The sequence below is a fragment of the Orcinus orca genome, chromosome 17 (genome assembly GCF_937001465.1).
Source record: "Orcinus orca chromosome 17, mOrcOrc1.1, whole genome shotgun sequence".
In the NCBI taxonomy this organism is placed as follows: domain Eukaryota; kingdom Metazoa; phylum Chordata; class Mammalia; order Artiodactyla; family Delphinidae; genus Orcinus; species Orcinus orca.
In genome coordinates this window covers 19,645,815-19,670,462 of record NC_064575.1, presented here as the reverse complement: position 1 = coordinate 19,670,462, position 24,648 = coordinate 19,645,815, and positions in this window count along the sequence as shown.

The window sequence follows — 24,648 nt, the reverse complement described above, 5'->3', positions numbered from 1 at the left end:
CTGGATATAGTGTGTAGATTGAGTTCTTGTAGACAGGAGAGATGAAGTTAAAATTATAGGTGGGGATCAAAACAAAGAATTACATGAATGCTAGTGTAGTGAGTTTGAATTTCACCTTGTAAGCAAATGGAAGACTTTGAGTAACATGATCGCAAGCAGGCTGCAGGGTGAAATGGGAAGAGACAGTGAGGAGAGATACTAGAGTCCAATGTCTGATTACTAAGTCAGTTATACTAGTTATCAGAGCTTGGATTAGAGAGACAGCAACAGAAGTAGAAAACACAGGATAGTCATGAAAAGCACTGCAAATGAAATATTGGTATACATGGGAGGCAGTGGAGAAGGATTATTTAAATGACCATGACTTTCAATCAACTCAGCAAAAAAGAAGAAAAAGCAGGTTTTTTGGACATTTCAGAAATCATTCCCTGAAAAAGTAAATGAGTCTATTAATAGACTTGGAAGTAGGAAATGTGCAGTGCAATAAGAATAGAGACGCAGACATAGAGAACGGACATGTGGACACAGGTGGGGAAGGGCAGGGTGGGACGAATTGGGAGATTAAGATTGACATATATACACTACCATGTGTAAGATAGATAGCTAGTGGGAACCTGCTGTATAGCACAGGAAGCTCAGCTCGGTGCTCTGTGATGACCTAGATGGGTGGAATGGGATTGGGGGCTGAGAGGGAGGTCCAAGAGGGAGGGGATATATGTATACATATAGCTGATTTACTTCATTGTACTGTAGAAACTAATAACGTTGTAAAGCAACTATACTCCAATAAAAAAAAAAATGTCATTGTAAGCCACTAAAAAAAAAAAGAAGGGATTATTTGACCATAAATTTAAGGATATTGATTTTTTTTTTTAAATGAAGATAACCATAAAATTAAGAGCATGGACAGTTCCATCTATAAGTAGGTAACACTGAAAATACATTTTTAGGTTACTGTTTCTGTAGCAGGACATTCAAGGATCATGTATGTGTATCATATTGTCTGGATTGAACATATTTTCAGCAAATTTAGCAACGTCTGATTCTGTGTTAAGAGGTATATGAAAACAACAGTAATCCAGTCATCTTTTTTTGAATTCCTGAACTCCTTCAAACTAACAAACATGTATAGATCACCTTCAAAGTACCAGGCACAGTAGAAAGCATGGGACAGAGGAGGGGTGGGAAGGGACATGAACAAGAAAAGATGTCCTCGGGTGGCCCATAGTCCTACAGGGAAACAGAAGATGATAAACATTCTGATTGCAGGTTGAGGCACCCAAAGGAAAGAAGAAATAGGTCTTTCTGAGTGGAAAGAAATCAGGTTCACAATCATGATCCTTGTACAGAATCTTTAAAGGGGCAATTTTGCCAGTCTTGAATGTATATTTCACTGTCTGTATACATTAAAATGTAATGGAATTTGTAACAAACTGTTTTGTTACAACTCTTCTGAAGACAAATATAATAAAATCAAATACTTGAGTAATAATAAAATATTTTTCATTTAAATATTTTATACCTAAATATTTTATACCTATAAAATAGGTATTTTATACCTATTAAAAATAGACCAAGTGGTGTCTCAAAATTAAGAATGTAGTGGACTCAGGGCTTTAAAAGCATAGTCCTTGTAGCTTTTTCTGATTTTTTTCCATTTCATAATCTTAAATATATCTTTTTTTTAAGCTCAAAATCTCTGTTAGATATACTTTTATAACATGCTCTAACTTTGCAAAATTGAGCCATGTGTATTTTAGGACAAATATGGGGGAAGCTATGTTCAATACCAATGTCTATACCATTTAAACAATGGAAGCATCAGGTAAGTAACAACATTTGGACAGCAAGTCAATATGACTATGAAAGGTCTCCAATAATGAGCAAATTCAGACCAATACACGGTTTGAGTATTTGGCCTTCTTATTGACAAAGGTTGCTTTCAATCACACTGTATCTATTACCATATCAATCATCACTCTAAATGAATACAATGTTATCATTGGCAAAGACATCACTTAAGCTGAGAAAGTAAAGATTCTAAACAACAAAATAATGAAATGTAGGTTGTTAACAGCAGGAAAATGAAAAATATACCTTAAGGATCTATTCATAGGAAAGTAAAAAAATTGGGGACCGACTGAAAAAAAAGGCTTACTTGCTCACAAAGACCTTGAAACAGAGTACACTTAATATCACACCATTACTTATTAAAGTTAATGCAGCAGGGTATTTGGTATACAAATTAATATATGGAATTGAACTGATAAAATGATTTACATACAGGATTAAAATATTGGCAGCTTTATAGAGTGAAATATCACTATTTCGTTGTACCTTCAAGTTTTACATTTCCTCCTTTGAATCCCTGTCAGTCTTCATGAACAGTGGAGAGTTTAATCAATGCTTGAGGTAGCAGTAGCATACCATTGAATATTTTTCTTGCTAATAATCTAAATGATGTTTAGTAAACATCATAAAGTAAAATGACAGACACATACATCCTAATTATCATATTACAAATTAAATAGGGTTCCGTGTTTTAAAAAATGCTGTGCATTTAAAAGAAACTTGCATTTCCACTAAATAAGCTGTTTTATAGTTATCGGTTTAGGCTAAGGCATTTAGTTTACAACAAGAGATTCAAAGATCAGGAAATTCAAAATATGTAGTTATCACAATTGAAGCCATGTTTTCTTAATTCTGTGATGCAAAGCTCTTGTAGAGTCAGACTCTGTGTGTGTGTGTGTGTGTGTGTGTGTGTGTGTGTGTGTGTGTGTGTGTTTAAATGTTTTTCAAAGATTTGGATTCAGTTTGCAATTTTATTCCGGTATAAAGAAACATCCTATTAAGATTCACTTTGATTCAGATAAGTGAAGGAAAGGGTTGTTTCTCAACATAAAGAGATTTCTATTTAGGTTAATTTATTATAAACCAAAACAATGTTCAGGAAACAAAAGAGGGGGAAAGATGGCATAAAATGACAAAGGAAATCAAGAGAAAAATTTCAAGAAGATTCAGGGGAATGAAGGGACCATGTGGAAAAGCATGACACATTTGGCCATTAAGGAAAATCATACAAATGAGTGTGAGAAATGGCTGGACAGTTTTATGGTGGGGGTAGGAAGAACCTGCAAAGTGTGGAAGCATAAAGGTCACAGAGAAGGGAAATGGGAGGAAAGAGGCTTATAGCAATCTACCTTTATTAGGCCAATGATTACTACTCACCTAGAAATTGCTTCTCAGGTCTATAAAATATCTGAGCTTTTAAGTAAAAAAGGAAATACTGTTCCTACTTATGAATGCTTTAAATGACCAGGATGCATGGTTTTGAGAAAATATTTTAACTGGAAAATGAAACTTCTTTTGATTTCAAAATAATTCCTGTAGATTAACTTTTTAGGGTTTTTTTTTTGCTGTTATAAACACATTTAAAGTCAAGTTTAAAATCTCTATATAACGAGAAAAAAATAACAAAAATTAGTAAGAACATTTTACCCTCAAGTGTAACTATATTTGCAAATATATTTCTTTTCACATATTTCATAGACTAAATATTTTACATAGGCAATTATCATATTACTCCTCTAACCAATGGAACTAGCATTAAACACTGGTCTGGGCCCTTTATTAAATCACAGTTTGTATCTAGCAAATCTTAATGCCAATGAAAACTTTTATTATTTCATGAAGCATATTGCCATAGGACTTATGAAAGCTTTATAAAGCCAGAATACCATATTTAATATCTCCTTTTAGAAGGACTAATTTATTTAACTAAAAAACTAGGAAAAAATGGAAAATAAAAAACCTGAAAAAATGGAAAATAAAAAATGTGAGACATATTTTGCAATCCTAACACTGAATTTGGGATGATCAGATTACCTGGGCATAACACAGACAGATTCTTATCTGATCACAATCTAGAAATAGGAACCAGGAGACACTGAGAGGGGTTTCTAGTCAGTGTGAAGAAAGAGATTGCATGTAGAGCTATTTTATTTTCCCCAATATAAAATAAAGAATTCATGACAGGGAAATTAGGTTAAGGAAGACATGTTGCTTAAATGTAGGGGGACAAAAAAAACTAAAAATGAGCAAAAAGATAAAAATACCTAGCAAGAAGAAAAGCATTCTTTCTAAGGGATTCAGAAAGAAACTCTAAGAGGGGCACATTGTAAAATCCTGATCCGTCCAAGCTATAGGCAGTGAAAAGGGGCGAGAGACAGAGAACAACTGAAAGCATTTAAGTAGCTCTTATACCTGGATCTCAGAAATATTGCCTAGTCATTATCAAAAACCAAAAAGTAAAATGTTAATAACAGTAGAAATAAAATAATTACTACACGATAATAATTCAAGCAGGATTTTAGAGACCAAAACGTTACTGTTTGCAAATTTATTTTCTCATGTATCAGAGCTGAAATATCTCAGAAGACTACTGGTTCTAGCCAAAGGTCTCAAACTGATATAGTTTCTGTGTCTTTATCCCATAGAAGAAATATGTGACTACTAGGGAGTTTCAAAAAATAATTATAGCAACAAAAATAGCTACTAAGGGGCTTCCCTGGTGGCGCAGTGGTTGAGAATCTGCCTGCTAATGCAGGGGACGCAGGTTCGAGCCCTGGTCTGGGAAGATCCCACATGCCGCGGAGCAACTAGGCCCGTGAGCCACAACTACTGAGCCTGCGCGTCTGGAGCCTGTGCTCTGCAACAAGAGAGGCTGCGATAGTGAGAGGCCTGCGCACCGCGATGAAGAGTGGTCCCCGTTTGCCACAACTAGAGAAAGCCCTCGAACAGAAACGAAGACCCAACACAGCAAAAATAAATTAATTAATTAATAAACTCCTACCCCCAACATCTTCTTTAAAAATAGCTGCTAAATATATAGCCAATGTTCATATCCTTAAGACAATAATAGCTAATGCATATACCTATATAAACACATATTTTTATTTAATGCCATTCAGTTTGGGTATTCAAGGGAGAAATATTACCATATAATTGCTTTATTCAGTTTTTGCCTATCCCAGTTTCTGTTATTTACAAATTTTTGTCAAGATGCTGTGCAACTCTGCTCTTTAGGGGAATTAAGGTAAATCAGTTTGTTGGGGGGGGGCTGGTAATATGGTGGCTATAGTTTAATGAGGGCTAGTTGTCATTTGAATAATTTTTCCTAGTTTATTCCAGTTCATATAATTCCAGTTTTGTCTGAGGTAACAGCTTGTGATTACCACCCACCCAAGCTATGATAAAATAGGAATCTTTGGCACCCCATGAGGATACAGGACAAGTGCTTCTCTCTAGTTCATCTGTGCACCCCAGAAGTGTTTCTTGAAGTACTTCTGCAAGGCAGCTTACATATCTTGTTCATAAACTTCACAAGAATCTTGCAAGTAAATGATTATGCCCATTTCACCGATGAGGAAATTTATGCTTAGTGAGGCAAGTGACTTGCTATTGGTCACAAGCCCAGTGAGTGGGCACTGGCTTGTACAGCTTTAGAGCCCAGATTATCTCTACCTGGCTCCACAACCTCAAATAGGCAATATCAATCATCTTCTGATGATGATTACAGATTTGATGATGCAATCTTATAGGAATACAAGTTTGAGCCTAATGCCTATGGCAACAGGCATATAAAAAGAAAATATTAGAGGACTGATTAGAAGTCTATGGATTACTGTACAACAATAAAGGTGCAACATAAAGGTTTAAATGAAGATAAAGAAATTTGAAATGACCAAAATATTTTTCGGGGTGAGTTATGCAGAGTTACTGATATCACAGAATATCTCATTGTAAATAATAATTTAAAAATATATACACACATATATATATATATACAACATATATATGTATGAAGGTGTATATGGTATGCGTAAAACATACTTTATACATATATATACATTTTTTTCATCCATTCCTTAAAATCGTATACATTTTTTCCTTTTCAAGATAGGATTTTTGTCATGGTTGCTTTGTGGTTGAGGAAAAAATGCCCATGTACATATGACTAATATGATGTAAGAAAAAGAACTTAAAGTTCTTACTTTTCAAACCTTATACAAGTTACTATATTCCTAAAAGATGAGAGATCTTCAAACAACCTCTTAACATCTGGTCACTTTCCTTTACATATATATAAAACTAAGATAATACCTGGATCTAGAGATAATCGTGAAGATTGTATGTGTGCAATAAGGAGTGCACAGTGAGGAGTAGGTTTCCTTTCCTTCTACTTACTACATCATAGACTACCTTGTTAGGCAGTGATTATTCTTCTCTGTATGGTGCAGGTCAGCAAAGGGGATTTGTTCACAAAGTTCTACCACATTGTATTCTACCAAATTGGCAGATAAAAAATTACTTTCTGAACTTTTGGAAATAGACTATCCAAGATATCAATTCTGAAACAAATCAGAAAGAGAGAAACCATTTGGGGGGATAGAGAGAGGAAAGCTAAAAGAATGAGGACCATTCTATGCTAAAATCATGGTGAAGGCCTGAAGTTAAAGCAGTCTGGAGAAACCTCCTTTTCCATGAGAGAATTAGTACACAAATCAGTGGAAAATGCTACCCAGGAAGTAAAATCACCTACACAATTCAGTCACAATTTTTGTTTCTTTGATGATTTGTTTTTATGTTTACTTACATGCTTAAATTTTTAGCTCCAAAGGAAAAGAAAATGGGAACTCACCGTATTTATTTAATTAGTTCAAGATTATATTGAGAGTTTGTGATGTACTAGGCACCACGCAAGATATTAGGGGTGTTGGCACATACCACCTAGTAATTTCATGGAGAATCTAGGAATAATTATGAAGGAAAAAAATTCCAAACTAGGGGAAACATTTATTTAAAGATGAATTGATTCTTTAATTTTAGATACAGCTAGGGTTTTTTTTTATTGTGTTTAAAAATTATATGCAAATGCCATGTTTAGAATAAGGTTTATAGTTTATATATTGTTTTCTAAATATCAGTTCTTAAAACTCAGTTTTTAAACTCTACCACATTCTCAAATCATATGCTTAGATTTTAGAAACATGATTTCTATTAAAGCCAATGGAAATAGCGTTGCTTCAAACTCCAACCAGTGCTTTGAAAAATTACCTCTACTAAGTATTACAAGTCTTTCCAGCTGTTGATATTAATATTTACCAAAAGTTGAATTTGGGAAATGTCCACAGATGTAAACAATTTTATCAGAATTTTCTTTTTCCTTCTTTGTGCATAAACAACCATGTTGAATCATCTGAAGAGTGTTTTCAAGGAAATTAAAATTTTTCATAGGTTAAAAATTGTTCTTTTTAACAACTTAATTTTCCTGCAAACAAGAAAAACATATACATAAAAACAGCAGCAAATACTAATTTTATATAATCTAAAGATAAAAATATATCAGAAATATATTTTTAAAAATTTATTACACTTGAAAAACTTTTCCTAAAATTTTATGGAATTTCTACATATGGAAAAAGAAACACAAAGTGTACAATATTCATGTGAAAATACTTGAACCTATTTTGAAGGCAAAATCTGAGCAATCAGTTTCTTGCTCACATAAGACTAAGGTTTTTCACAAATGGAAATTAAGGTAATAAGTTAACATTAAATAATTTCATATGATGATTGTGATTATGAAGAATGACAAATGTTTTATTGTGCAAGTTAGATAATTAATGGTATGCTACTGATCCAAGGTGTCTGTTTTGCTCATTTCCATTTCCTCCTAGGGCTAACAAAGTGGCACCTTCCAAGCAAACAGTGGATCTAGTTGTATAATTTATTAATAGTAATTTAATAATAATAATAATAATTTCAACATTTTGTATTTGTATAGCACAGTACCATTTACAAGGCATTTTCTTTTACTCTGTTTGTCATTCAGTCTTTTTAAGAACAACAAATTACCTATGGCTGCACTCAGGTAATGCTCTGTGACAGATTCCGCTGCAAACAGTAATGCCTAGAATGACACAACCTGGAAGCCACCCTTCCAGATCCAGTCCCCACCTCCCTGCCTTACCCAACTCTATTTGTTCCCATGGCTTCCGCTATGTCCACTACAGTAGTCTATAGTAATACATAATTATGAATGCTTGGTTAGATATCTGTTTCCCCAACCGCACTGCATGTTTCTTGAGTCTGGGCCCTTTATTTTTTCCCTGAGTATCCTGTGTATCCTAAGCACATAGTAGGTTTGAAAGCTTTTGATATGATGAACTTAATGAATCCTTAATTTTCAGGTCAGGAAACAAAGGCTAAAGGGGACAAAAGTCTTGTTTCCAGTACCAATTTTTAGTCCTTTAGCTCTAGATGGAGTTGGGCTCTGCTTTGCAATATAAAATTAATTTCATGTGGGAATTGACTTATTAGGAAATTAATGAGTTCAACTAATGTAATGAAAGAAAACAGAAATGAATGAATGCATAAATTCTACTAAATAATTATGGTGTTTACTGATATCCAACAATTTTTCAGTCTTCAACTTTGCTCTTAGCCTAAATCATCAACCCAGGTCATTTGTATGACGTGGCATAGTGTAAGCTCTGAGATCAAATTCTTTGGGGTCACAACTTGGCTCTGACATTAACTGTCGGATCTTGGACAAATTACTTAACTTCTACGTGTCCCAGTTTTCTCATCTGTGAAATATGAAAAGTAATATTATCTTCTTCCTCAGATTGTTGTTAGAGGTTCCTTGAGTTAATACAGGAAAAAATTATACAACCTAGTACTTGGCAAAAAGAAAATTTTCAATAAATGTTATCTATTATTATTATTATTTTATATTTATTTTTATCAGTGTCTGAACAGTTCAGATGGCCCTGGACTTGAACTACCTCTGACTTTTCCAATTAGCTGTTGCTAAATATCCTCTGAAAGGTAGCCAGCTCTAATACTCACCCTAGAGAAATTCAATACAGTTGTACTTAGTGGCAAGATTTTCTATTCAGAACATTTTTGTTTTTTTGTAAAATTGAAGTACAGATTCATTTCAATCAAAATTTTCAGCAAGTTATGTGTCCATTAATGAGGTAGAGGTGAAGGTGGAGAAGTTTGCGTCGTCATAGGTGAATTGTTTATACCCATGTTTCAAACTTACATTAGTAAAATTCCATTTAGTTTACTTGGAACTGTCTCTTTTAAAGCACATATTGATGTTTTAAAATAGTACTCAGCTTTTCTCCTTGCCTTGAAGCTATTATCTTAACTGAAAAGTAGGTGATGAACAAGGTCACCCTGAATCTACAGGCAAACTGTACTTTGAAATAAGAAAAAAAATCTGCATTTCCAAAGTTGTTACTAATAGCTCACTTTATAGCCATAGTTCTATTTTCTTGTATCTTTTACTTTAATTTAGCCAAGATCATCTCATTATAAAAGATATCAATAAATGTAAATTATTTAACTATTTTTTTGCTTTTATTAGTTAGAAACAACCTGCAACATTATTTAACTCGATTTTGTTTTTAAATTGCATGAATGGTAAGTGGTTCAAGGTTACCAAAGGTTCTTGGACTAAACATTGTATCTTTGCCACAAGTCTGTGTTGTATTTTGGAAGATATTAAGGGAGGCCTTGAACAATTTAAATAGCCTAAACGAAAGCTTTAAAATAGAACAATTCATCTAGCTGCTTTGATTTATGCCTACATTGCATAAGCTAACTGGGTTGTCTAAAATACATGCTTGACTAGCTGGTTTCCTAACTTATCTAATTATTTGACTTTACATAAGCTATCTTAAATGGTGTTAGTCACCTGAGGATATAAGAGAAATTATTTTAGAGAGAGTAAATAAAAATACAAGCCAGGGATTTCATCCAACGGAGTTTGTTGTAATCATAGGACTATGAATTAAGTGTACAGGGCCCTTTAATGATGAATGGAATAGAGTAAGTCATTGTCTTTTTTAGTATGATGAATATTTATTCAGAACTGTCAGGGATAGTTACTACATACTATGTCATGTTCATTAAACATGTTATACATCAGTCCATCAGGGAGAGAATCAAAAGATCTGCTAGAGAAAAATATGCTTCACAAGCAACAGAGGTCATCATTAATTCAAAAACAGAATACACCATTCAAAACAATATTTTTTTCCTGCTCCTCTCCCAGCCCCCAACCTTCAAAATTCAGTAAGATGGCATCAAATACAAAGTGCAGCATGAATAAAATCCATGATGTTCCCTTGATACATATTAGAAAATCGGAACAGGATGGTTACATGCTGATAGTTGAAGCCTTTGGTACACAAGATTATAAAAAAGAAAAAAAAAAAATAGGGCTTGCCTGGTGGCGCAGTGGTTGAGAGTCTGCCTGCCGATGCAGGGGACACGGGTTCATGCCCCGGTCCGGGAAGATCCCACATGCCACAGAGCGGCTGGGCCTGTGAGCCATGGCAGCTGAGCCTGCACGTCTGGAACCTGTGTTCCGCAACGGGAGAGGCCACAATAGCGAGAGGCCCGCGTGCCGCTATATATATATATATATATATATATATATATATAGCATTTATGGCTAGAAAGTAACTAGTCAGCATTACCCCAATTCACTACTTCACAAATTATATTATCATTATAAAATGTGGATAGAAACGGAAGAAGAAGAAAAAGGAGGATCCGGAAGGCAAGGAGAAAAGAAAGCATGTACTATTAAGATCTCTACAGCAGAACGTAGACCACCTTCCATCAACTTTCATCACAATCTGTTGAAGAAAATATAATATGAGGTAGCTTATTAAAAAATTTAAAAGTAAAAAGCAACTCATTTCAAATAAATTTACATTTTCAAAGCAGTTCTGTTAATCTTGAATGCTTATATCCTGAGCATGGTATACTCATAATTTGCTTGTTGAACCAGGTATGATCTGTACATATTGAAAAGGTCATCTCCTTTGTTTTCAATTTTATCTTTAACTACTAAAAGAAAAATAGAAAATGACTATGAAACATTGAAAAGAAACCTAGCTAGGGTTTGGGGTTTTTTGGTTTTTGTTTGTTTGTTTGTTTTGTTTTTTGATGTCAGAATAGGATTCCTTGGGGAGGAGAAAGGATATCCCTGGGGAGCATAGTTAACCATTCTAGGAACTTTTGGGGTTAAGAGTGTTGCATCTGTGAAGAGCTATCTAATACAAAGGAGTATTAGTAACATCTTCACTGCTTCTTTCCCAAGGGTTAACTAATATTTGTTGATTATTTTCCCTTTTCTGTCAAGAATTACTACAGTGGGGAAAGTTAGAAGATTTGGATTTATTTAGGGCATCCATCAGTCATAAGAACATAGACAATTTTTACTAAAGATCACTTTTCGTGATCTGAAAGTGGGGACCATAATATTTTTCCTACTCTCAAAAATCAATTTCTTAGAGGGTATAGTGATATAATACATGTAAATTTTTTTAAAATCTGTAATATGTGTCCAAAATCTTCTAGAAAAATGTGATTCTTAAATAAAGGAGGTCATCATTAATTCAAAACAGAATATTCCATTGGAAACAATAGACTTTTTTTCTGCTTCCCAACCACTACTTGATTTTTTTTTTCTTACTTCCCATGGTATCACTCTCCCCAACCTTCTTTGTATTAAAAAGAAAAAAATTATTTTTGTTTGAATAAATGTATGATGTAACTGCTTGCTAGGATGGAAATAAAAATTGCTGGAATAACAATTGTTTAGGAAACTGACTTGAAAATTACAAGTAATTACCATATTTGAGCAGGAAGAAATAGAGATTCACTTTATATATAATTAATTTAATATATAAAGTTTTAAATGTATATAAAAAATGAAGACCAAGTGTAAAACAAAACACAACAAAAAACCTAAAAAGGTAGTATTTTTAGAATGATCTCTCCTACAATGTTGTTATATAGCATTTCTATAATGATATAGAATATTTATGGTCAGTGGACACAAGGATATAGTATAAATCCAAGAAAAAGATTCCAAAATGTCAAAAGAATCTCTAAAATTTTTTTTTTTTTTTTGCGATACACGGGCCTCTCACTGTTGTGGCCTCTCCCTTTGTGGAGCACAGGCTCCGGATGCGCAGGCTCAGCGGCCATGGCTCATGGGCCCAGCCACTCCATGGCATGTGGGATCTTTCCGGACGGGGGCACGAACCCGTGTGCCCTGCATCGGCAGGCAGACTCTCAACCACTGCGCCACCAGGGAAACCCTCTAAATATTTTTATATCTTGTATTTGAGAACATTTCATTATAATTCTATAAACATAGGAAATCCATTTATGGCTTATAGAAATCTACCTAGATTATTTTCTTAATAGTAACTGATTTTCTAGCTCTGCCAGGTGATAGTCTCCTGCACTTAGTTATCTGAATTGGAAATAGGAGTTAGCCAAAATAGAGAGGCTATGCATTTAACATTGGTTCGTTATTGAAAGAAAAATAAAAAGAAACCCATAAAGTTCCAAGAAAAGTTACCTCTATTTTTGCATTGGAGTTCGTCTAAAATGAGTCCTATTTTCCAGTTTTATCAATTTGCTATTTCATTGACCATTGTTATTATTTTCCCATTTGTACATTTAGAAATTCTTGACATCACCTTGACTTTCCTTCAGTTCCTCAGTTCCTGTTATTTCTCCTTTCACACATCTTTGAGATTTGATTGCTCCCCCTATCCTCATGCCGCCAACTAATCTAGGTCCTTATTGCTTCATAGCTGGATCATCAAGATAGCCTCATAACTGATCTCTCTGATAAGTTTCTCTCTCCTCCAATCTATCTTGCATACTTTCAACAGATTAATTTTGTAAGGGCCCAATTTCATCTTTTTTACTTCCTAGGTCAAAAATTGAAAAGGGCTTCCTCTTGTCTACCACATTGAATCCAAATTCTTCTGCCTGCCCTTCGCTGTGCTTTATTATCTCTTTCTTCCGCTTGCAAACTTACAGTCCTGTGCCAGAAAACCTGTCAAAAATGTCTCCTCTTTGGCTTTTCCAAATCCAGTGGTTAGTCTGTAAATTTGCCGTGTATCCCTACTCCTAAACTGCATCAAACAGGCAAGTTTTCTTTGCTTCTTTTATTTCCAAATTCCAGCCATTTTTAAAGTCCAATCATTTCACACATTTACTGGAAACCATTATTTTATATTGATCTCTTATTCCTTTATTTGAAGCACTTATTTTCAGTTTCATTATATTCAGTATTTTATGCATTAATATTTAATTTTCATTTATAAAACTATACACTCAGCCAAACAACACTATGCTTATTGTTTTATAAACATAATCTTATTTAATATTCACAACAATCCTAGGAGGTAGAGATTCATAATGCCTATAGATTAACACCTCAAGATTCCAGAAACAATGAATGACCCAGAAGACCCTCTATTCTCACCATAAAGAAATATTTTATTATGCCTAATTTATGGTTGCCGTGTTAAGCAAATACAAATATAGTAATAAAAATAATTAAATTTCAATTTCAATTTAAAAATCAAATATTTTTGTATAAGTATGTCCCATGCAATATTTGAGACATATTCATACAAAAATATTATTCATTGTTTACCTGAAATTCAAAATTAACTGGCTTCCTACATTTCATTTGACAGCTTTAGCCTAAATCTGATATGGATCCCAAAGACTTTTCATACCAAATAGTATCTTTTCCATAGATTTTAAGAATATGGACAATAACAATGCTCCTCTTCCCCCAGGCTCAGCTTATAGTTTTAGTGAAAGTAGAACTAGAAGTGTGTACTCTGAGCTTTCTCCTAGATTGCTCCAAACACATGGTTATTAGACATAAAAAACAAAAAAATTGTAATGTTCAAAGCAAGATCTTTGGACCAAAATAGAATTAATATACTAAGCTGTGAGTGGGGCTTAAGCCACATGTTCCTAGATCCTTGGTCAAGAAGCAGAATGAGAAGCCCAGGTGACCAGCTCATGAAGGACAAGGGAGAATAATGGTCTGAGCATGAGACACAGTCAGGAGCTGAGTGCAGTATTTGAAACTAGGGTTTGAGTTTGGCTTTTTCACTCATGAAAAGTGGTTGAAAAGAAGCCATTGCCAGGCATTTCCTTAGGTTATGGCTCCTGTGGTATTGATGCTTAGGGAGATGAGGTACATTTCTTACTTCAATTTCTTCATTTAAAAATTAGGGGAGGACTTCCCTGGTGGGCAGTGGTTAAGACTCCGCCTGCCAATGCAGGGGACATGTGTTCAATCCTTGGTCCGGGAAGATCCTACATGCCGCAGAGCAACTAAACCCGTAGGCCACAACTACTGATCCTGCACTCTAGAGCCCGCAAGACACAACTTCTGAGCCCATGCGCCACAAATACTGAAGCCCACGTGCCTAGAGCCTGTACTCCACAACAAGAGAAGCCACTGCAATGAGAAGCCCATGCACCACAATGAAGAGTAGCCCCCACTTGCTGCAACTAGAGGAAGTCCGCGTGCAGCAATGAAGACCCAATGCAGCCAAAATTAAATTAATTTTTAAAATGAGGGGAACTAATACATATGTAACACATTTATTCTGAGGATCAGATGAATACTCTTTCAAATGAATCAATAAATAAATTAGAACATTCCTAAACAGCACCTATAATCAGCCTGAGACTGTGATTACAACTTTATAAACATGGTCTCATGATTACACCAAGATGGCAAAATTAAGTTATTCACTCTGTTTTTAAAAGCAGAACCTGAAGATCAGATAAATTAAGTGTTTTATTCCATGTACCTATACTAAGAAAATGTTGGGGGTCAGAATTTGAACCGAAGTCTGACCAATATTCCCCGGTACCATGTGTGCTGCCATCAATAGTGTAATTTATTGTAAGTAGGAAACAAAGAGCAGAAGGAAGAGATTACGTTCAGATAGTCGGTAGATGATTGGAAGGACTGAAAATAAGCAACTTCACCAAAACCTATCATTTGAATTTTCAGACTCTAAGCATGATCTGTCAGAAAAGATGTGTTTAATCATTATTGTAAATGAGTTCATGTCTATTGGTTTGTAAATTGGCTCCCATACTTGCAAGGAGACTGAAGAAAGAGGCAGACCACTCCAGATTGGTATGTGGCAGTTTTTTTCTTTGTTGTTGTTGTTGTTTTTTGGCGGTTCGCGGGCCTCTCACTGCCGTGGCCTCTCCCGTTGCGGAGCACAGGCTCCGGACGCACAGGCTCAGCAGCCATGGCTCACGGGCGCAGCCGCTCCGCGGCATGTGGGATCTTCCCGGACCGGGGCACGAACCCACGTCCTCTGCATCGGCAGGCGGACTCTCAACCACTGCACCACCAGGGAAGCCCAATGTGGCAGTTTTGATAAGCAAGGGAACATACAAGGCTTGTCTTGGGTGGCTGCAAGGTGAGCAGATCTCTGCACCTGCCTGCCAGAATCTTAAAAGTTTACATACAGGCCTTAAATGGGTTTAGGCACATACACAGTCCAGATGGTCTCAGCACACATTTCTCTCTCAAAGCTGTGTCCTTGAAATGGCTCCTGCTGTGGGAATGGTGAGCAGTCTGTACATTCCAAGGGCGGGGAGGAGGTGAGGGGCCACTAATTGCTGAGATCCAGCTCTTGGGTCATATCCTTTCAATGACCTCTTCCAACAATGCCCTATACTTTCTAATCAATTACTTTATCCAGGGTAATATTAGCCTTAAAGCAGATGTTAAACACATGTGTCTTGGTCAATCTATGGTTAGTAAGAATATCACCTTCAAGAGAGCATTCCCATCTGGCTGAATAAAACAGTTAGATATAAGAGAGTAATGACCACTTGTCTGCAGAGTTTAGGCATTTCCACGCTGTAATATCTGTGGAACTCACCTGGTTCCCGCAGTTCTGAGGAAAAATGTATTCGTGAGTGTACTCTACTGACTACAGCAAATAGCCCAGAGAAAAAATCTCAGTGTACTAATATGATAGACAGTTATATTTTGCCATTATCACTATCCAAAGTAGGTGGGAAAAATGGAAGGACAGAGGAAGGAAATGAGGCAGCTTACTCAACATAGTCATTCGTGGAATCATCCATCTGGTACCAACAGACTCCCCTTCAATCTCAGAATTTTTTGTTGGATTCTTTACCTGGTGACCCAGTGAACAAAGACCCAGCATGGAAAATAATACAAGATTTTATGTAGAGGATAAGCCGGAAGTGATATAGGTTTCTTCTACCCATATTCCATGTTTCAGAATAACATTCAGAGTCAGAGGCTCACTGCACAAAAGGCTGACCAATGCAGTCAATCTGTGAGCTTGGGAGGAAAATGAAACGCATTTGGTGAAATAAGGGCATTGTTTCTTCCACCGTAAACTTATAGAATGTGAAATGGGATGCAGCTGTAGGGCAGCCAAAATCAGCAATAATCAAAATTTGAAGTAGCAAGAGTTTATCATTGGCAACGCCAGACTGTGCTTTCAATTCTCATTTATTTTATCACCAGTGGTGGCTTCTTTTCCCTCTAGGGATATCAAGGGATCTTATGCTCTATCTCTGGAGGCCTCATTGAAACCTGTTCTTATAGCCTTAATACATTCAGAGGCATAAATGATTGATATACTCTTCAAATGTAATAAATTCATGACCTGATTATTTATGATGGTAACTTCTACTTGTGTAGTGTTTTGTAACAAACTCTCTCATACATTATATCACTATAACTTTCAATATATGCTATTATTTCTAATTTCATAGACGTTCAATCAGACACAAGTAATAGGCTTGCCCATCATTGCCCAGTTTGTAAATCAAAGAGAAAATCAAATACAAGTTTCTTTGTTTGTTTTAAATCAAAGCTAAGCATTATTTGCACTTTGAAAATAGAACTGTAATAAAAGAAAATGGCTTTAAAATGCCCAGATGATGTCTTTGCAATTAGAATACAGATATATTCAGCTATTGAGTCTAAGTGTGTGTTTACTCTTGTGCACACATTACCTACTCTAAATGTGCCTACTATGTCTTCTTAGGCACACAGATTTCCACATCCCTGCAGGGGCTGGGTTTGATTAGTTGGTGACATGTCAAACATAGTTTTTTCTGGATGTTGAAAATTAGAAGCTACCTCTTGTTCCTGCTGAGCCTTCAAAAACATTTCAATTAAATAAACATGCCATCCTCATTATTATGAATTCTGTATTTGAAGATCCATCTACCCATCAAAATTTATTTTGTAACCCCCAAATCAATACTTGTAGTCCTTTTGGGGATCATCTGTGCACATTCACAGAGCAGCAAAAAGCTGGAGTTGTCCTAGATGCATATTCCCAGCTGAGGCTGAACAAAGCAATGCTCTGACTTTTTGTTTTAGCTTTCACATTGACAACAAGTGTTCTTTGTTCGGTCTATTCAGTACAAGCTTTTTCTCATTTCTTTGCTTTTTCTTGGTGCTTTCACTTTTTGAAATGGTCTCCAGGTTTAGCGTTGACATGCTGTCTAGTGTTCCTAAGTACAAGGCAGTGATGTCTCTTATGAGAAAATGTACATATTAGATAAGTTTTGTTCAGGCATGAGTTATAGTTCTGTTGGTTATGAGTTCAATGTTAATAAATCAAAATACATATTAAATAAGATGTCTTTAATCAGAAAAGAAGGTTATGTATTGATTGGTTGATAAAAATGTGACCAGGGGCTTTCAGGAATCTAACCCTGTATTTCTCATTGGAGCAATGGCTCAGTATTTGCTAATTCAGTGTTCATGGCGATTTTGTAAAACATAATGACTGCGAATGATGAGAATCAACTGTACATGGCTGTGTCAGCCACGATCAGTATAGTCCCAAACCCTTTGAGCAAAGAACACAAATCCTTTAAAAAATGTATACACGTGTCTTTTGTAATAATATAATAATATCAACAACAAAATTTTAATATTTCTTATATAAAAACTAAATATCTTACTATACTTTTATCTACTTTATGATGCAAACTAAAGGCCTTGGTGGTTATAAGCAGACCAGAGGACATCTGACTTTTAAGAGAGAGAGGGGGACAAATGATATTTGATAGACCAGGTGTGTTACTTTTAAAAGAAACATATAAAGCAGACATTATGTCCATTTCTTTTCTCCCATTAGAACACGTAATACATCATGAGGAAAGTACAGATTCCAGCATTCTCTGCCAACAGGTCAGACTTCACTTTCCTGAAATCACTACCAGAGACATGAGAAGGAATGAAGGATAAAGATTCTAGGGCAAAGAATCATTTTAGTAATCTAGTGGACAAAGGTAAGTCCTGAAAATGATCTATTTCTGTTTCTTTTTCTCTAGAAATGGAACCTCAATGTGCTGTTCACTGAAACACACACAGTGATAGTGCAATGCAATCCACATCTAAAATGCCTGTAGATGAATTTGCTTTGGAGTAAAAATAGGCTAAATCAAGAGAAAAAAAATAAACACAAGGTGGTCAATCATAGAAAATCAGATACGTTTGTCTTAGATTTTCCCTGGCTCAATTGCCCCCACTAACATAATAGTAAGATTCTTCTTCTACCCTCTTTGGTATATTTGGTAAACGCAATAAAATAATATCCACACACACACAAAGGGCCTTTTTGTTTATTGCTGCCATTGTTTCGGTTGCCTGAATCCCTATTCTTACTGACCTTTTTTGTTTCTTAATGGTCAAGATAACTGATAATTTCTATTTAATAGGGAAGCTATCCACCAATAAATCAATCAATCCGTCTCTATCTTCCCCTCTTCCCACGCAATACACATTTAACTACAAGGTCACCATACAATGCCAATGTTTATTAAATTACTTTATTTTCTCTATATACTAGGAAATGGGGATTACATTTTTTAAAGGAGTATGTATATTTCTATTTTGACAATGTGCTGTAGTTTAGTGGCTTTTTTAGGGTATTTAGAATTTTGTATTATTACACAATCTGTGACAATTGTGATTGTAATATGTTTTTTACATACTTAAACACTTGAAATATTGCTTGGATAAATTTTATGAGCATTTTAAATTTTGGTGCATGTCGAAAACTACACTCTAGGAAAGGCATATAAATTTGCACATCCTCCAACAGAGTATGTAGGTATTATTTTCCCAAACCCTCTCCAACTCTGCATTTCAACATTTATTTTCTATTCTTGTCAAATATTTAGGCCAAAACCCAAAACACTACAATGCAACAAAAGAAAAGAAAAAAAAAGAAAGAAAGAAAAATCACAGAATATAAAATCGTAATTTACTTTTATATTATTTTTACTAGATTGACCATTTTCCTATATCTATTAGCCATTTGTACTTGATTGAATTACCTATTATTACCTCTTTTACCCATTTATCTCTTAAGGTATCTGTTGTCTTCTAATTCATTTGTGAACACTTTTTAAAAATGTATATCAACACTTTGTCTTTCATTTGTGAGTATGTTAGTGAATACTTCTCAATTGCAACTAAAATGAAACATAACTCAAAATAGCTTAAGCAAAACATGGAATATAGTGGTCCATATAACTGACAAGTTTAGAGTGATTCTCAGATATGTCTGTATCTTGGCAACCAGTGATGTGATAGGGACACCGTTTATCCATCTCCTGCCTCTAGTTGGCACCCTGATGCACACTCTTCCCATGCAGTCCCATGAGATTTCATGATGACAACAGCCTTAAGTTTGCATTTCAACAAGCTTAATTATTCTAGGAGAAAGAACACATTTTTTTCTTTTCCTGATAGCTCCAGCATCATTTTTGGAAATCACTCCCAATTGGCTAGATCTGCCCATTCTTGGAGTTGGGGGGAAGGAGTGATGATGTCTGCATTCCCTAAAAAACTAAGACTGACAATGGGGTAGGAATTTTTTTTTTTAAGAAAATCAGGATGCTATTTACAAAAAAAGTAACAAATTCTAAGTTGGCAATAATAACTTATGCTTTCTACATGGTGATATATTTTTTCCCAGATCATAATTTGTCTATGTACATTATTTATATAATTTTTAAAATTATGTATTCAAATCTATTAGTTTTAATTTATAAGTTCTGCCTTTGGTGTCATGCTTAGAATATACTTCCCTTCCCTAATATTGTGAGAGATTCTCCTAGAATTTATTTAATTTTTAATCTAAAAGCTTGATTGAAATAGAATTTATTTTTTGTTCAGTATGGACTATTTTTCCCCACATTGATATCCAGTTGTCTCAATATCTTTCATTCAACTATCCACCTTTTCCCACTTATTTGAAAACTTATCTTTATTACATATTAAATTCCCATGAATATTTTAGTAACTTTCTGGGGGCCAGCAAATAATTTTTTTAAATTTCTTTGCCACAGTATTTTCGATATAAATTTTATTTTTATTCATCCATTCATTTCTTTATTATAATTAAAATAAAATAAATTATAATTACATAAAATAAAATTAACCTTTTTTTGGTATACAGTCTATGAGATTTAGATATGGATACATTCTGATAATCACAACCGAAGACAGAATACAGAAAATCTCGACATCACCCAAAATATCTTCATGCTGCCCTTTCTTTAATTTGCATTTCCCTAGTTACTAATGGCGTTGAGCTTCTTTTCCTGTACTCATTTGCCATCATATATCTTTTTTGGTTAGGAGTCTGTTCAAATATTATATCTTTTTTTTTTAAAAAAAATGATTGTTTCATTATTGTTGCTTTTAATTTTTAAAAATTGTCAAGATATGAGTTCTCTGTCTAATTTGTGGTTGGAAGATATGCTCTCTCAGTCTGTGACTTGTCTGTTACAGAGCAAAAGTTTTTAATGAAATGTACTTTATCAATCTTTTCATTTATAGATTGTGTTTTTTATGCCATACCTAAGAACACTTTGCCTGACTCAAGGTCGTAAAGATTTTCTGCCATGGCTTTTTTCTCTAAAAAATTATATATTTACATTTCACATTTAAAATTTACATTTACATTATGATCAAGTTTGAGTTTAAATTCTGTATACAGTGTGAGGTGTAAGTCCAGGTTCATTGTTTTTGTATAGAAAAAAAAATGTTTTCTTGTTCCAGCATCATTTTAAAAGAGTTTCTCCATTGAATTGTCTTTACAATCTGATAGAATGCCCTCCTTCATCCTTTATCCGTAAAAATGTATTGCCTATTCTTTACTGTTATTTATTCCAAATGTTATTTGGAATTAATTCTCATCTTAATCTTAGAAAATTTAGAGTTGTGACTGGAATTACATAAAAGTACATAGATTAACTGAGAGAATTTATATTCTTACAATAGAATTTTTTATTTTTGTTTTTTTTCTTAAAATTTTTCTTTAATTAATTTATTTATTTTGTTTATTTGGCTGCACTGCAAGGCATGCAGGATCTTAGCTTCCAGACCAGGGATCAAACCAATGCCCTCTGCAGTGGAAGCTAGGAGTCCTAACCACTGGATTCCCAGGAATTTCACTTGCTGTGATAGAAATTTTATATAGGTTAGTCTTACATCACTCAAAATGTGAGAGTTTTCTTTATGTAGATTCTCAAAATGTTCTTAGTATCAGCAATTTTATATTTGTATTGATATTGTGAGTGTAATATATACCTATTAAATTTTCTAAACAATTATTTCTATTGTGTGGGAAGGTAGATTTATATATATATATATATATATATATATATTTAAACATCTTTATTGCAGTATAATTGCTTTACAGTGCTGTGTTACTTTCTGCTTTATAACACAGTGAATCAGTTATACATATACATATGTCCCCATATCTCTTCCCTCTTGCATCTCCCTCCCTCGCACCCTCCCTATCCCACCCCTCTAGGTGGTCACAAAGAACCTAGCTGATCTCCCTGTACTATGCAGCTGCTTCCCACTAGCTATCTATTTTACGTTTGGTAGTGTGTATATGTCCATGCCACTCTCTCACTTTGTCCCAGCTTACCCTTCCCCCTCCCCATAGCCTCAGGTCCATTCTCTAGTAGGTCTCTGTTTTTTTTCCCATCTTGCCCCTAGGTTCTTCATGACCATTTTTTTTTTAGATTCTATATATATGTGTTAGCATACAGTATTTGTTTCCTTCTTTATCCATTCATCTCTTGATGGACATTTCGGTTGCTTCCATGACCTGGCTATTGTAGATAGAGCTGCAATGAATATTTTGGTGCATGACTCTTTTTGAATTATGGTTTCCTCAGGGTATATGTCCAGTAGTGGGACTGCTGGGTCATATGGTAGTTCTATTTTTAGTTTTTTAAGGAACCTCCATACTGTTCTCCATAGCGGCTGTATCAATTTACATTCCCACCAACAGTGCAAGAGGGTTCCCTTTTCTCCACACCCTCTCCAGCATTTACTGTTTGTAGATTTTTTGATGATGGCCATTGTGATTGTTGACAGATGATATCTCATTGTAGTTTTGATTTGCATTTCTCTAATGATTAACGACGTTGAGCATTATTTCATGTGTTTGTTGGCAATCTGTATATCTTCTTGGGAGAAATGTCTATTTAGATCTTCTGCCTATTTTGGGATTGGGTTGTTTGTTTTTTTGATATTGAGTTATGTGAGCTGCTTGTAAATTTTGTAGATTAATCCTTTGTCAGTTGCTTCATTTGCAAATATTTTCTCCCATTCTGAGGGTTGTCTTTACATCTTATTTATGGTGTCCCTTGCTGTACAAAAGCTTTTAAGTTTCATTAGGTCCCATTTGTTTATTTTTGTTTTTATTTCCATTTCTCTGGGAGGTGAGTCAAAAAGGATCTAGCTGTGATATATGTCATGGAGTGTTCTGCCTATGTTTTCCTCTAAGAGTTTTATAGTGTTGGGCCTTACATTTAGTTCTTTAATCCATTTTGAGTTTATTTTTGTGTATGGTGTTAGGGAGTGTTCTAATTTCATTCTTTTATATGTAGCTGTTTCCTAGCACCACTTATTGAGGATGCTGTCTTTTCTCCACTGCATATTCTTCCCTCCTTTATCAAAGAGAAGGTGACCATATGTGCGTGGGTTTATCACTGCGCTTTCTATCCTGTTCCATGATCTATATTTCTGTTTTTGTGCCAGTACCGTACTGTCTTGATACCATAGCTTTGTAGTATAGTCTGAAGTCAGGGAGCCTGATTCCTCCAGCTCCGTTTTTCTTTCTCAAGATAGCTTTGGCTAATCGGGTTCTTTTGTGTTTCTATACAAATTGTGAAATTGTTTGTTCTAGTTCTGTGAAAAATGCCAGTGGTAGTTTGATAGGGATTGCATTGAATCTGTAGATTGCATTGGGTAGTATAGACATTTTCACAGTGTTGATTCTTCCAATCCAAGAACATATATCTCTCCATCTCTTTGCATCATCTTTAACTTCTTTCATCAGTGTCTTATAATTTTCTTCATAAAGTTCTTTTGTCTCCTTAGGTAGGTTTATTCCTAGATATATTATTATTTTGGTTGCAATGGTAAATGGGAGTGTTTTCTTAACTTCACTTTCAGATTTTTCATTTTTACTGTATGCAAGAGATTTCTGTGCATTAATTTTGTATCCTGCTACTTTACCAAATTCATTGATGAGCTCTAGTAGTTTTCTGGTAGCATCTTTAGGATCCTCTATGTATAGTATCATGTCATCTGCAAACAGTGGCATCTTTACTTCTCTTTTTCCAATTTGGATTCCTTTTATTTCTTTTTCTTCTCTGATTGCTGTGGCTAAAACTTCAAAACAATGTGGAGTAAAAATGGTGAGAGTGGGCAACCTTGTCTTGTTCCTGATCTTAGTGGAAATGCTTTCAGTTTTTCACCATTGAGGACTATGTTGGCTGTGGGTTTGTCATATGGCCTTTATTATGTTGAGGAAAGTTCACTCTATGCCTACTTTCTGGAGGGTTTTTATGATAAATAGGTGTTGAATTTTGTCAAAAGCATTCCCTGCATTTATTGAGATTATCATATGGTTTTTCTCCTTCAATTTGTTAATATGGGGTACCACATTGATTGATTTGCATATATTGAAGAATCCTTGCATTCCTGGGATTATCTCCACTTGATCATGGTGTATGATCCTTTTAATGTGCTGTTGGATTCTGTTTGCTAGTGTTTTGTTGAGGATTTTTGCATCTATATTCATCAGTGATATTGGCCTGTAGTTTACTTTCTTGTGACATCCTTGTCTGGTTTGGTATCAGGGAGATGGTGGCCTCATAGCATGAGTTTGGGAGTGTTCCTCCCTCTGCTATATTTTGGAAGAGTTTGAGAAGGATAGGTGTTAGCTCTTCTCTAAATGTTTGATAGAATTTGCCTGTGAAGCTATCTAGTCCTGGGCTTTTGTTTGTTGGAAGATTTTTAATCACAGTTTCAATTTCAGTGCTTGTGATTGGTCTGTTTATATTTTCTATTTCTTCCTTGTTCAGTCTAGGAAGGCTGTGCATTTCTAAGAATTTGTCCATTTCTTCCAGGTTATCCATTTTATTGGCATAGAGTTGCTTGTAGTAATCTCTCATGATCCTTTGTATTTCGGCAGTGTCATTTGTTACTTCTGCTTTTTTCATTTCTAATTCTATTGATTTGAGCCTTCTTCCTTTCTTTCTTCATGAGTCTGGCTGATGGTTTATCAATTTTGTTTATCTTCTCAAAGAACCAGCTTTTAGAGTTATTGATCTTTGCTATCGTTTCCTTCATTTCTTTTTCACTTATTTCTGATCTGATCTTTA